The sequence below is a fragment of the Tupaia chinensis genome, unplaced genomic scaffold (assembly GCF_000334495.1).
Source record: "Tupaia chinensis unplaced genomic scaffold, TupChi_1.0 Scaffold000105_1, whole genome shotgun sequence".
Classification (NCBI taxonomy): domain Eukaryota; kingdom Metazoa; phylum Chordata; class Mammalia; order Scandentia; family Tupaiidae; genus Tupaia; species Tupaia belangeri.
The window spans coordinates 1,116,275-1,130,791 of NW_006159569.1; the positions used below are offsets into that span (position 1 = coordinate 1,116,275).

Consider the following 14,517-nt stretch of genomic DNA (forward strand, 5'->3'; position numbering starts at 1 on the left):
GAATTTTGGTTTATATTATACATATATATATATATATAATAATTTTATTTCATATAATATATAATTGCAGTATATATATTATAGATAATATACATGTATATAATTATAAATCATTTATTTTATATATATAATTTCATTTACTTGTTTTTAGTTCTGCTATGGGGCAAATGCACTCACTGGAAACAGAGACAGAAAGTGAGAAATTACTCCTCAGGAAGGATGAATATACTGTCAGAAATCACACCCCCACACACACCCAGGGGAATGGATATGCTGCAGTCCTTTCTTCTCCATTCTCTTCTTAGATTTTGGGCATGAATACATATGCACTCAGTGTGTTTTTCCTACCCCAGGTCTGGGATTCAAACCATTCAGTTAGCCATGAGGGATTCAGCTCCCTTAATCTCATGCCATCTGCTGGCCCTCCACATTTTTTAATTTTAAATAAAACAAGTAAAATTCCAAAGGACAAAATCTTCAGATCAAGTGCCAGCCCTAGATCCTATTGGTTAAGAGACCCGAATACCTCGTAGCTAACTCCAGTTTAAACCTTGACCCAGGCAGTTTGAAAAAACATACCGAGGACATGTGCATGTATGCCCCTAATCTCAATAGGATGGAGAAATGGAGAAGGGATGGTAGTGTGACCGTATCCTATGGAAGGTGCTTTCTCCTTTCTGCCTCTTTCTAATGAGCACATGTGCCCTCTGGCAATTGATAAAAAACCAAATTGGAAAGAAGCAGTGTCTGTTAGCAACTGAGTGGTAAAGGGAAACAGAGCAGAAGACAAAGATGTGGGATACTACAAAACAAAATAAGTGTATAAAATGGGACTAGTCATTACTTATCCCCTTATTAACAAAAACAAAGAAAGCCACTAAAGTATCTGAACTTTGCAATACAGACAGAAGAGAGTGATATTTAACTGGGAATTTTGTAAAACCCCCAAATGTTATATATATATATAACCAAGAAGAATATTAACAAGTCCATACAGTGGTATCGTGTGTGTGTGTATATGTGGATATACATAATATCAAAGTAACTGTAAGAGAACACTCCAAACAGAATTAAGTGTCATCAAGCTAACATTTGATAAAATTAAAAACCAAAACAAAACAAGATCTTTAAATAAAAATACTGAAAACATTAATAGATTTTAAAAAGCAAAAAGAAAGCGAATTGATTGAACTCAGACACAAATAGAAGGAAGAGCCAAAAGTTATCTCAGAAATGAAGAGTAAATGACAAGGTTTTTAAATTAGGAGTTTAAATAGACTCAAATAAAAATTTAATAAGGAGAATGGGAGGAAAACTAAAAGCAACTGAGTGAAAATGAATTAAATAAAGTAGTTCAAAAATTCACAGAGAATATTTCATTACAAATGAAAGACTTAAAAATAGGGACAATATTTGCATTATTTTATTCTCTGAAAAAGAAACAAAGCAATCTAACCACACTAAAATTTAAAACTATGCACAGTATTCTAAGCTGAACTGGTCTGAGGTGTATTTTATATTTGGTGAATTCTTTATACAAGCTAAATGACGTACAGTTATTGAATACATAAAAAACATTATAAAAAAGAAAAGAAAAATAAAACTATGTTCTAGGATAATACTACAAAGTTGGAAAAACTTTTGAATCTACAAACTGAAAACCCTCCAAGAATACACTGGAAAAGCTTGAAGACTGTATTAGGAAGACAGATAGCCAATTTCTCAACAAACGAATAGGATCATCTTAATCCTATACCCTTAGAAATTCTATTGTCAACTATATTTTATTAAACCATTTAATTTGCAAATGGAAATTAACTTTCTGTATGTATTAAAAGACAACTAGTCTCTTTTTTGTGATAACTAGGAGGTCAGCTGCTTCAAGATGAAGCTGAATATCTCCTTCCCAGCCACGGGCTGCCAGAAACTCATTGAAGTGGATGATGAATGTAAACTTGGAACTTTTTATCAGAAGTGTATGGCCACAGAAGTTGCTGCTGATGCTTTGGATGAAGAATGGAAGAGTTATGTAGTCTGAAGCAGTGGTGGAAATGATAAACAAGGCTTCCCCATGAAGCAGGGTGTCTTGACCCATGGCCATGTCTGCCTACTACTGAGTAAGGGACATTCCTGTTACAGACCAAGGAGAACTGGAGAAAGAAAGCACAAATCTGTTTGAGGCTGCATTGTCGATACCAATCTAAGCTTCTCAACTTGGTTATTGTTAAAAAAGGAGAGAAGGATATTCCAGGACTGACTGATACTACCATACCTCTTCACCTAGAGCCTAAGAGAGCTAGCAGAATCCAAAACCTTTTCTATCTCTCTAAAGAAGACGATGTCCACCAATATGCTGTAAGAAAGCCCTTAAATAAATAAGGTAAGAAATCTAGGACCAAAGCACCTATGCTTCAGCGTCTTGAGACTCCACGTTTCCTGCAACACAACGCCGACATATTGCTCTCAAGAAACAACGTACTAAGAAAAATAAGAAAGAGGCAGCAGAATATGCTCAACTTTTGGCCAGAGAATGAAGGAGGCTAAAGAAAAACACCAAGAACAGATTGCCAACAGACACAGGCTGTCCTTTCTGAGAGCTTCTACTTCTAAGTCTGAATCTAGTCAAAAATAAGATTTTTAAAAGAAATAAGATTGGGACCAGCAGGTGGCGTGGTGGTTAAGGTGCCGGACACTCCCACATGACCGACCATGGTTTGAGTCTCGACCCTGGTGACTTGATTCTCACTTTCCTTCTTTCTCTTTCCTCCTCTGTGTCTCTCTCTGGTCAAATTAAAATAAATAAGTGAATAAATAAAATAAAACAAGTAATTATTAAAAAAAGAAAGAAAGAAAGAAGATCAGATTTAAAATAAAAAGACAACTAGTGATTAGTGATACTTCTTAAAACAACTAGTGATACTTCTTGTTCTCATTCACTAAGGCTCATCAATTCATTGGTGATAATTATCTGGGGTGATATCAATAATGAATCAACTTGAAAACATTTGTTTTTCTTTTTTTGGAGAGGTTTTTGCTATAGGGCGTGTGCACGCGCCAGACAGACAGAGACAGACAGAGAGACAGAAAGCGAGAAATCACCCCCCAGGGGGGATGGTCACACCGCAATCCCTTCTCCTCCAATCTCCTCTTGGGATCTTGGGCACACACACACATCGCCCCCGTGTGAGTTTAAGCCACCCGGTCCAGGATGTGAACCGTGGTCAACTACATGGGAGTCCAGCGACATAGCCATTACGCTAACTGCTGGTCCCGAAAACGTTTTTTTTTTTTTTTTTAAAGTGGTTATAAATGAATTTAATCAAACAGGTATAAGACCTCTACATGGAAAAAATATGAAACATGGCTGAGAAAAAATTTCAAATACCAAATAAATGGAGACATACTGTGTTAATGGATGGGAGTTCTAATATTTTTCAGAATTTTATTTAACTTAATTTATTTATTTAATTTGACCAGAGAGGGACAGAATGAGAAAGGAAGAGACAGTGAAGTGAGAAAACAAGATACCAGGTCTGGGACTCGAACTGTGCTTGGTTACGTGGGAGTCCAGCGCCCCTAACCACCACGCCACTTGCTGGCCCTGGGAGTTTTAATATTTTTAAGACCGTAATTCTCCAGAAATTGACTTACATATTCAAAGTAGTTCCAGTCAAAATACTAGCATGTATGTTGTAGAAATTAATAAGCTGATTTTAAAAATTATATGGAAGGTTTAAATAATCTCCAAGATCCAGATATATTTTTGAAAAGGACGAATAATTTGAATGGTTTATACTACTTGGTTGTCACACTTTGAATAAAAATTCAACAAACAAGTCAGTGCATTAGCAGTGTAAAGCAGGCATAAAGAAAAAGTCTAGAATAGAATAACACAAACATGATCAATTGATTTTTAATAGAAGGGCCAATATAATTAAATATAAAAAGATAGCTAGATGTAATTATTCAATGTTCATATTGAACCTCACAAAAGCATGGTTTACACATTTTCTGAAATATGTCCCTGAATGATCACAGTAATGTCGTATAGAAAACTTCACTATATTTTCAGGTGAAATTATATTGGAAAAACAAGTTTACTGCATTGAATTAAGTAAATATTTTTTAGAAGTTCATTTATTTATTTCTTCCATGAGCAAGAGACATAGAGGGAAGGAGACAGTACCACAATAGAATCTTAAGTCTGTGGTTTATCCGAAGCCTTCAACCACCCCCAGAACATGGGCAAGCATTTGCCCAGCATATTCATGAAGGTCTCTGGATTTGAACTGGGAAACTTCCTCTATGATATTGTCTTGCAGAATGTCATGTTCTACCACTGTTCCAACATAGAAAAAAATACTCAAAAAGTAAAAGCACTATTTTTATTATAGCTCATGACTCTACAGAAAATGAAAACTTATTTTATATTGTTAATAAATAGTTATCCTCATAAGTAAATGTCAAGAATATGAGATGCAATCAACATAGAATTTATAATAAAAGTCAGGAATTTTAAAGATATTACTAAGCTGAAAAGAATAAAAGTAGATTAGTTATGAATTGTCCTCAAAAATACAGTAAAGATGATATTCTGTTCCATCACTGGAGGAAAAATAGAGAAAAATGAAGATTGAGTAAAAATAGAAGCATTGCCAGTGGGAAAAACATGCATTAGAAATAACAAAATTATTGCTCTTTAGGAAAAAAATCAACAAAGTCGAAAATTTTCTAGTAAATACGTGAAAAAATAAGTATGAGTACGCAAAAATCAGATGTAAAAATACAAATGCAAAATGCATTGTAAGACTATAATAAAACACCATACACTCATTTAGAGTTTGAAAACACATTGCAAATTCATTTTTTCATTTAGAAAATTGTACACTAAGTTATTTATATATCTTATTTATGATATACTATGTACCTATATATCTAGATCTTCACAAGCCCATGATAAAAATTATAACTACTTTTCATATACATGCATACATGGCTTCAGTTTGCATGGGGAGGAAACAGTGAGAAGAACTGAAGCAGGAAGTTTATTCCACCAGCTCCCTTTATGCTATGCCACTGTTGGTTGGCCATGTCTCTCTAATAAGGGTCACATCTCTTGTCAAGCAGTCCTCTTCGTATAGGTCTACTTTTTCCTTTTTTCTTTCCTTTCAAGCCAAGGGATAAGAAAGCACCCTTATTAGTTAGTATTACACAAATTCTCATTGTTTTCCTTAAACCTGATCATAATTTCTAGGTAGTCTGTTTATTAAACTTTCCCTTACTATCCAGTTAAGCCTATACCTGACTTAGAGAATTAACGAATAGTAGAGATGATGGTCAGAAAGTCCAGTAACAGAATTAGTAAGAAAGGTAGCATAAAATCAACGACTTTCCTATTTGCCCAAAAGTAACTCAAGAAACATTATATAATCTCACGTAGAAAACAGTGACCAAAAGAACGGCATACAGTTCCTAGTACAGAACCTTAAATACAAGTTAAGCATCTATAATCTGAAATTCAAAAAAATCCATTTATCAAAAACTCCAAAATCCAAAATTTTTTTCACACTAACATGATGCCAGCAGTGGAAAATTCCACAGCTTACCTCACGTGACTGGTTACAGTCAAAACACAGGCATGCAATACACACAGTTTATTCATCATTCCCAAGAGACTCGGCATGAAAGAGAAGACATATTTTCATTAAGTAATTATGTGGGAACAAGTGTAAGAAAGTGACAGTTTCTCAATAGCATTTAAATTCAGAGTAGAGAGACTGTCACTCAACCACAGATTATCCACATGGATGGTGAAGAGAATGCATCTTTGCTTCTTAATTATCAATGTGCACAAACTTTGTTTCATTAACAAAGTTATTTAAAATACTGTATAAAACTACCTTTGGACTATATGCATACGAGGATTTTAAAAATTTAATGAATTTCTTGTTCAGACATATTCTATTAATAATACAGCTCATCATTATATTCAAATATTCCAAAATCAAAAAAAAATCTAAAGCACTTCTAGTCCCATGCATTTCAGATGACTGATGTTCAATGAACCCTTGAGAGGATTCTTTAGAGTATTTGAAACTGGAGAAAAGGGGGTAGGAAGAAGCCTCAGTGATGAGGTTATAAAAAGGTTTAATGAACAACAAAGCATTATAGAGTTGCTCTATAGAATTCGCTTCACAGGACCATGAGACTTAAAAATGATAGGCTACTTTTTCATGTCATCCATTCCTGGAATTTAACATTTAATCTTTTCTCAAAGCTAAATTTATGTTTGTTTAAGTGAGTGATACCTATGAATTAGTAATTAATAAATGAACAAATGTACACACAAGGCAAGAACAGCTGATGCAGCAATTGTTCTTTTCCCGGTTCAAACTGCCTTTCTCTGAAAATGAAAAACATATATAAAATCATTTATTGCATAAATATTTGAGATTGTGCAGTTTTACTAAAAAGAAGAGAGGAATGATAAAGTTTGTTTTATTACCTCCAAGGTCAATGTGTATTAAAAGACTGAAATCAGGAAGTCTCCCAAAATGTAAAATGCAAACTTCGTGTTTAGTAAGACTTTGAGAAAACTGATTCAAACCTGGTACTGATTCTTGATTTTCCCTCTGGGTGCCTTTGGGAAACCAGATGCAACTCGAAGTCACTGTAGATGTCAGACAGAGACAGTCCTTTGAACTGAATGATGCTAAAAATAAAATGAATGGTGGTGCCAAGTGAAAGATTAGCCATAAAGGACTCGGGCTTTCCTCAGAATTACAGTTATCTCTGAAAAGCTGTTTAAACTGATACTATAAATGGAAAGAAATCCTGACAACACATCATAAGGGATTTTCATAGAGAGATTAACTGCATTGGTTCATAAAACTTAGATATGTCCATCCAGTGAGTATAGAAAAGGTTAGAGATTTCAAAACTTTTTCAAAAAATTAGACCAAAACTTGATGAAAGGTAAGATATATTAGAACCAATATTTAATCATTTATTGTTAAGTCATGGGGTAGAATGATGTTTAATACACTAAGGTAAAGATTATAGGTTTTAAAAGTGATAGACCAAGGAACAAAGTCTTGGCTGTGGCACTGAGCTATGTGGTCTCTCTGAATTCATTGAACTATCTCAAACTTTGCTTTTCTTATTTAAATCACAAGAGTAATAACACTTTATCAGTTTTCTTAGGGCAGATCATTTAGGCAGTGGGGAAAAAAAGGAAAACAAATAGGTTGTAAATGTTCTCTTTAGGAAAGAATGTCTCCCCAAAGATTTGTGCATTGCATTATGTCTAGCATAATGTTATTGGCAAGAACTCCAGATAACAGCTCCTGCCCATCAGGATCTTAGCTCCTGTTTGGAAAGTAATTGAGCCTCTTTTCTCCCACTGATCCACTTTCTCCCCTCTTCCATTCGTCCCTCCCTCTTTACCTCCCTTTTTCCTTCCCTTACTCCCACTTACATACTGATTTAGCACCTGCCAGATCTTCAGCAAGGTGAACAAGCCATGTCCATACTCACTTTCAAAAGCTCTCATTCACTCCCACAAATAATTTGGAAATCTAGTTTATCACAGTACAATTTAAGCCTGCTTTTCATTTTTCAGTTATTTATTTTTATTGGTTTAATTTACATTTAATCACTGTACATCTTTACAGTGTAGAACATGGTTTTTCCCAGCATGTACAGCATATATTAGTTAAGTCAAAGACATTAGGATATACATTATCATCAACACCTAACTTTTCATTTGTGTGTCTATTAAAGGTGTTATTTGTTTAAGGAATTGCTAGCAAGTGCTACATTTTCTTTACCATCTTCTTTTAGATTTCCAGGTCTCTATGATGTATGCACATATCACTGTGCTTATTTCTGAATATAATAATATCTCTGTTCTAAAACAAATAGGAAAATTGCCTAATAATTTAATAGCAAGGATAATATTGTGTCTTCATGTACAAACATCTAATTTCTGTTTAAATGGCTGGAAAGGAATTATATTTTAATGTATGTAAGGTAGACTTACATAAAGTTATCTCTTTCTGAATTCTAATGCTCTCTTTTCATTAGTAACTGTGTGACATTGGGTAGTTTATTTAGCCCCTTTGTTTCAGGTGCCTTAAAGAGAGGAAAAAAAAAATGGATGTAGTCACAGTATGTGAGCAAGTACTGTTATTAAAATAATGAATTTATATTGCTAAACAGCAAAGAATAGTGTTCGCACATATTAAGAACAAGGACTCATTATTATATTCTATGTAGTTATGTATAATGTATTAGTTCTTTTATTATACATATATGCACATATGTTATTTGTGTGTGTAGATATAGATAGATATAGATATATATGCATAAGAGAAAGAGAAAAGTAACATGCAGCTATGTACATCTTTGGTAATGAGCATTATTTTCCAATAGAAGAAACTTCATTCATTTATTTTACAAGTTTTTCTTGAGTGTCTAGATACATATCACTAGTGCTAGTGATACAGGTATAAACAAATAAAATACAATAAGCAAGGAACTGTGACAATTCAGAATTAAATTCTGAGACCCAAACGAGGAAATCAAGCATGCATAATTAAGGCTGTTAACAAATTTTTTAATTGTATTTGCACTTTAAGTGTTGTTTTTGTACAGAGAAAACAGTCGGATTAAGTACAAAGATCCAGTATGAACCAGCCAAGTGCAGAGAACACCATCATATAAAGAAACATCTCTAACCATCCCTTGGTTTTTTAGGACACATCATTTTCCTACTTAATGAACAGTTTTTAAGTATAAATTAGATTGTATATTAATGGTTTTCATTCCCCAAACAGATCATTATCAATGCTAAATCCATAGAAATTACTTTAGAAGAAATAAAACAAAAACTAGTAGAGTAGCTGTTGAAATTAATCTGGGTATAGATTTGGCACCCATGAAAATCAATAATGACTCCTAAAACTATGTGCTTCTTCTCAAATTGCCATGACGTGCATCAGACTTTTTCAATAAGGTCCATTAGCCATATCTGTAAAAACCTCTTAGGAGAAATACTGCTTTTCACTACATTTCTCAAATTGGGTAATTTGAGGGATAATTTAAGAGTTTTGAAATCATTAAAACTACTTAGTCCAATTGCAGAGTCTATATCTCAATTACTACTTAGAATTTTCTTTCATCTATCTTAAAATGTAAACTTTTATCTATATTATTTATAAGCATAAGTAAAAACAAACCAGCTATTTTTTTCCCCTTTTGGGGAGGCCTTCCATAACATAAGCAAAACTATATTTTATTTTTTGATTAAGTTTTCATTGTCCACTTTTGCTTATGTAGCACACTGTTGTTTGTATCACTCTCATTAAATGTTGGTGATTCCGAAAGTCATAACAGTTTTTTTGACTCTCGTTTATCATGATCTAGGGCTTCAAACGTGTTTTTTTTCTTTTTTTTTTTCTTCCTTTCCTCCTTTTTTTATCTCTTTTTTATATACTGAAATTCTATTTGCTCAAGAGCAAAATTAAAGGGAATATCTAAAGAAATCCCACATTACTAAATAAGACATCTAAGTTAATGTCCAGTTAATTGATTTTAAAAATCTACCAAATAATATTTCAAATAGTATATGTAATATAAGCTCCACATTCCCTCCCTTCCCTCGTGTGTGTGTGAATGTATGTGTGTGTATGTATATGTGTGTGTGGTGAGAAATTAGAAAATGAGGATGAAAATTCATAGCACTGCAAAGAAAAAATGTTGGCAATAGACATACAGAGATTCCTTAACTGCATTATTCTAATCAAGATGAAGAAATCATAAATGCCCTTCACTTTCCTTCTAATCATAAGATCACACCTATTAATATAGAAAAACCATTGTTCTTAAAAAAAAATCAGAGAGCTAAGAACATCAATATAAAGTGATATGACAGAGTAAGGTAAGGTCTGGTCATGTCGTGATTCCCTTCTTCCAGTCTTCCTGATCTTGTGCTGTCTTGTATGTACCAAGTGTGTTTCAGACCTACCCAGCTGGGATTCAAACCAAGACAGTGTGGGAACTGGCCTCTCTTGAGCAGCATATTACAACTGTACCACAGAGCTGCCCCAAAGGGTTGGTTTCTTTCACTGGAAAATGGGACTTAGAAATCAAAATGCTAGTTTTGTTTGTGACATCTGGGGTTTCACTGTTACTAGGCATTTCAATGGGCAGAACTAGATAATATATGCACACTAGTTCAAGTGTATACAGATATCAGTTATCTATCCATCCATGCATCCATCCATCTGCCAAACATAAATTCATAGGGTCTCCAACTCTAATCCAGTACCACAAGGGTTCATGCTAATCTCCTCTTCTTGATTATCTATAATTTGTCATGTCCCTCAATGAAAAACTGGGTCCCTATTTTATGAGGTTCTTTCCACCTCCAAAGGCTGGGTCAAACAGAGATGCAAGGAGTTGGAGAGAGATGCGAGGCACTGATGTCATGTTGTTTATTTCTGAGCTCAGGAGGACCTCACAGAGCTACAGCAGCAACACTCACAGAGCCCTTCCTCCATCTTAGTGTTTGTGACAGGCACAGAGAGCACTCAGCAGTGCTTCCTTCCTGCTGGAACTCACATAACCCACAACAGCATGAAGAGAAGCTGAGCCAAGCCAAGGCCATTTCCAACTCACCAAGCCTACCAGGGCTGAGCAGGGCTAGTAGGGCTGAGCAGAGCTGAGCAGAGCAGAGCTGAGCAGGACTGACTGAGCTGATTAAGACTAACTAGCTGATTGACCAGGTGCTCCCTTCTTCTTAAAGGGCCTGCAGACATGCACTGCTGTAAAACAGCAAAATCATAATTACGTAACAAGTGTGCAAGCACAGTACAACAGTTGTTTATCCTGTGGCCTTCAAACATGGTAAGACAGGAGGTGAGGGAGCCAGACTCAACAATCCTGACTCCATTTCCCGTGTGGTTCCACCTTCATTTACTTTTATGTTTAATATGTATGTGAAACTGCTTAAAATTGTTGTTCAACCTCACATCCCCATTAGGAACAAACTTGCCAACTAGAGGACAGTGGTTACATACAGTTAGCCTTACATACCATTAGCCTTACCTTTCACAAAAAGTATAAATGTATACAATCCTACATTTACACAGAATTCTGTATACTAATGTTTATAGCAATTTTATTCATAGTTCCCCAAATGCATAAGCAAACAAAATGTTCTTCATTCTGCAAATAGCTAAACAAATTTTGCAATTTCTTTACAGTAAAATACTATTGGGCAATAAAAAGGAATGAAGTATTGACTTTTACAATAACATGGATAAACCCAAAATGCATTTTACTAAGTGAAACCAAACCCAGAGGGAAATACATTGCATCATTCTAGTCACATGACATTCTGGAAAAGGCAAACAGAAACCAGATTAGTGGCTACCAGATGTTCTGAGGGAATGGGTTAGTGACAATAAAGGGAATGAACAGGGAACTTCTTAGGGTAACAGAGGTACTGCTCCATACTGAAGTGGTGGGTACATTACTCTGTGCATTTGACTGAGTTGATGGAATCATACATCACAAAAAATGAACTTTGATTTATGCAAATTTAACAAAAAATTAGGGTGGCAAGGGGGTTCTAAAATTGAATAAAGACTTTGAGTCCCCACTCCCCAATAAAACGACTGTATTACAAACTACATTATTATGCTTGGGCTGCCATAAACATATCATAAAATACCGCCACCACAGGGCTTAATCAACAACAGAAACCTATTTCTCACAAATTCTGGAGGCTGAAAAGTTCAAGATCAAGGTGCCAGCCTATTTGATTTCTGGGGAGAGAATCTCTCTTATAAAACCACCAATGCTACAACCACATTTAACCTCAATTACCTGCTAAAAGTCCTGCCTCTAAGTATATCCACATTGATGGTTAAGGCTACAACATAAGAATTTTGATGGGACACAATTAATTTCACAGTACATAACTTCACTGAAGAGACTTGGAAAATAAACTGACCAAAACAATTTTGGAAAATACTTTTGCTGTTTTGATTAGATATCATAGGCCTAAAATTAAAAAAAAATTAATAATTAATGCACACATTTAGCATACACATTGCTTCATTTTTCTTTCTCGTTTCTCTTCAAGAATTGTTATTAATTTGCTGGCACATCTTAAAATTTCTGACATTTAGTGTCTTATAGAGATCAATTTTATAACATTTTAAAAATTTCTAATACATCCTCAGATACAGAATTGACAATTAATAGTAGATGTTACACTTATTAAACCGTTCATTTAGTTAGAGTCATAGTGAATACGTAATTTTGTACATTGATTTTTGCAATAATATTGGAATATTTCTGTTTTGAGTGTCATAACAGTAATAATAATTTTTAAAAACATTTTATTTAACTTTATTTTAATTTTGAACAGAGAGAAAAAGAGTGAGAGAGAGAGAAAGAGAGGGAGGAAAAGAGAGAAAGTGAGAAAGCAAGTTGCCAGATGTGGGACTCGGATCAAGATAGGCCATGTGGGAGTCCAGCACCCTTAACCACCATGCCACCTACCGGCCCAGGTAATAATATATTTTTTTAAATATTCATTTAATTTTATTTATCATCATTTTTAAAAAATTTGCCATAGGGAACTTTCTGTCTCTCTGTCTCTGTCTGTCTCTCTGGCGAGCACACACACCTTATAGCAAAATCTTTCTTTAAAAAAAAAAAATCTATTGACCATAGATCAGTAGGTTTATTTCTAGAATCTCATTTCTATTCCATTGATGTATATGTTTCTTCTTAGGCCTGTAGTACAGTGTATTGATTACTATTGCTTTCTAGTAAGTTTCTTTTTTCTTTTTTTGGAGAGGTTTTTGCTATAGAGCGCGTGCGCTCGCCAGAAAGACAGAGAGAGACACAGAGACAGAAAGCAAGAAATCACCCCCTGGGGGTGATGGGCCACGCTGCAATCCCTTCTCCTCCCCCTCTCGGGATCTTGGGCACACACGCACACGCACCCCATGTGAGTTTAAGCTGCCAGGTCGTGGACTCGATACGCAGTCCACTACATGGGAGTCCAGCGACATTGCCATTACACTAACTACTGGTCCCCTTTCTAGTAAGTTTTGAACCAGGAAAGTGGAACTGAGTCCTTCTTCATTCCTTTTCAATACTCTTTTGGTTACTTTGGTTCTCTAGCAATTCCATGTGAATTGTCAGTTTCTTGTCAATTTCTACCAAGAAATCAGCTGGAATTATGATGAGCATGCCATTGAATCCATATTGCTTTTGGAGAATATTACCATTTTAACTCTTCCCAACCATGAATATGAGATGTTTTTCTAATTGTTTAGATATTCTTTGATTTCTTTAAACAGTCTTTTGTGGCAGAGTATAACATTGTACTTTTTCTCTTTTTTTTTTAAGAGAAATTTCACTATAGAGTGCATCCACTCACCAATGAGACAGAGGCAGAGAGACAGAAAGTGAGAAATCACCCCACAGTACGGTATGGCCACACTGCAATCGTTTCTCCTCTATTCTCCTCTCAGGACTTTGGTCAAGCACACACACACATACCCGGCATGAGTATTACGCTGTTGAATCCAGGACTCAAACCAGAGTTCAGTGATGTAACCATTACACCATTTGCTGGTACCTAAAATTACACTTCTATTGTTAAAATTCTCTTGAGCATTTTATTACTTTTAATGTAATAATAAATTGAATTACTTTCTTAGTTTTATTTCCATGATTGTACATTGAAATTATATAGAAATACATAAATTTTTTTTTTCATTATTTTAATTCTTAGTAGGTATGTGCAATGTCTAGAGAAAAAGAAAGGGAAGGAAAGAAAGAGAGGGAGAAAGCACCTTCAATGGAGCATGTTTTTACCACAATCTCTTCTCTTCAGTCTCTTCATCCTGTTGAAATTTTGGTTATGCATACGCATGTTCTAGGATGTTTTCAAACCCTGGTGATATGAAAGTTGCAGCTGGCCATTTGGGATAGGTCTTCTTCAACGACTAGGATATGGGGCCAACCTGTCGTTTTGTTTATCTCAATCTTGTATCCTGAGAACTTGCTAAATATATTTGTTCTAATAGTGTTTGAGTGGGTTCCTTTGGTATTCTTGTATAAAAGATCTTGCTATCTTTGAAGAGATAGTTGTATTTCTTTCTTTCCAATCCAGATGACATTTGTTTCTTTTTCTTGCCTAATTGTCCTTACTATGACTTCCAATACAGTTTCGAACAAAAGTAGCAAGAGTGAATTTCCCTTTCTTGTTCTTGATCTTAGCAAGGAAGCATCCAGTCTTTCTCCTGTGATTATGGTATTAACTGTGGGATTGTTATAGATGCCATTTAGTGAGAGATCAAGTTTTCTTCTACTCCTGGTGTGTTCATTATTTTTATCATGAAAGGATGCTGGGTAGTTTTCTTACATCTGCTAAAATGACCTTGTGATTTATTTATTTATTTATTTATTTATTTATTTATTTATTATTAT

General features: G+C 34.7%; 1 pseudogene; it reads left to right on the forward strand.

Annotated features, from left to right (window-relative positions):
- Positions 1-1,861: 1,861 nt before the first annotated feature.
- On the forward strand, positions 1,862-2,632 carry LOC102498978 (40S ribosomal protein S6 pseudogene; annotated as a pseudogene).
- Positions 2,633-14,517: the final 11,885 nt, after the last annotated feature.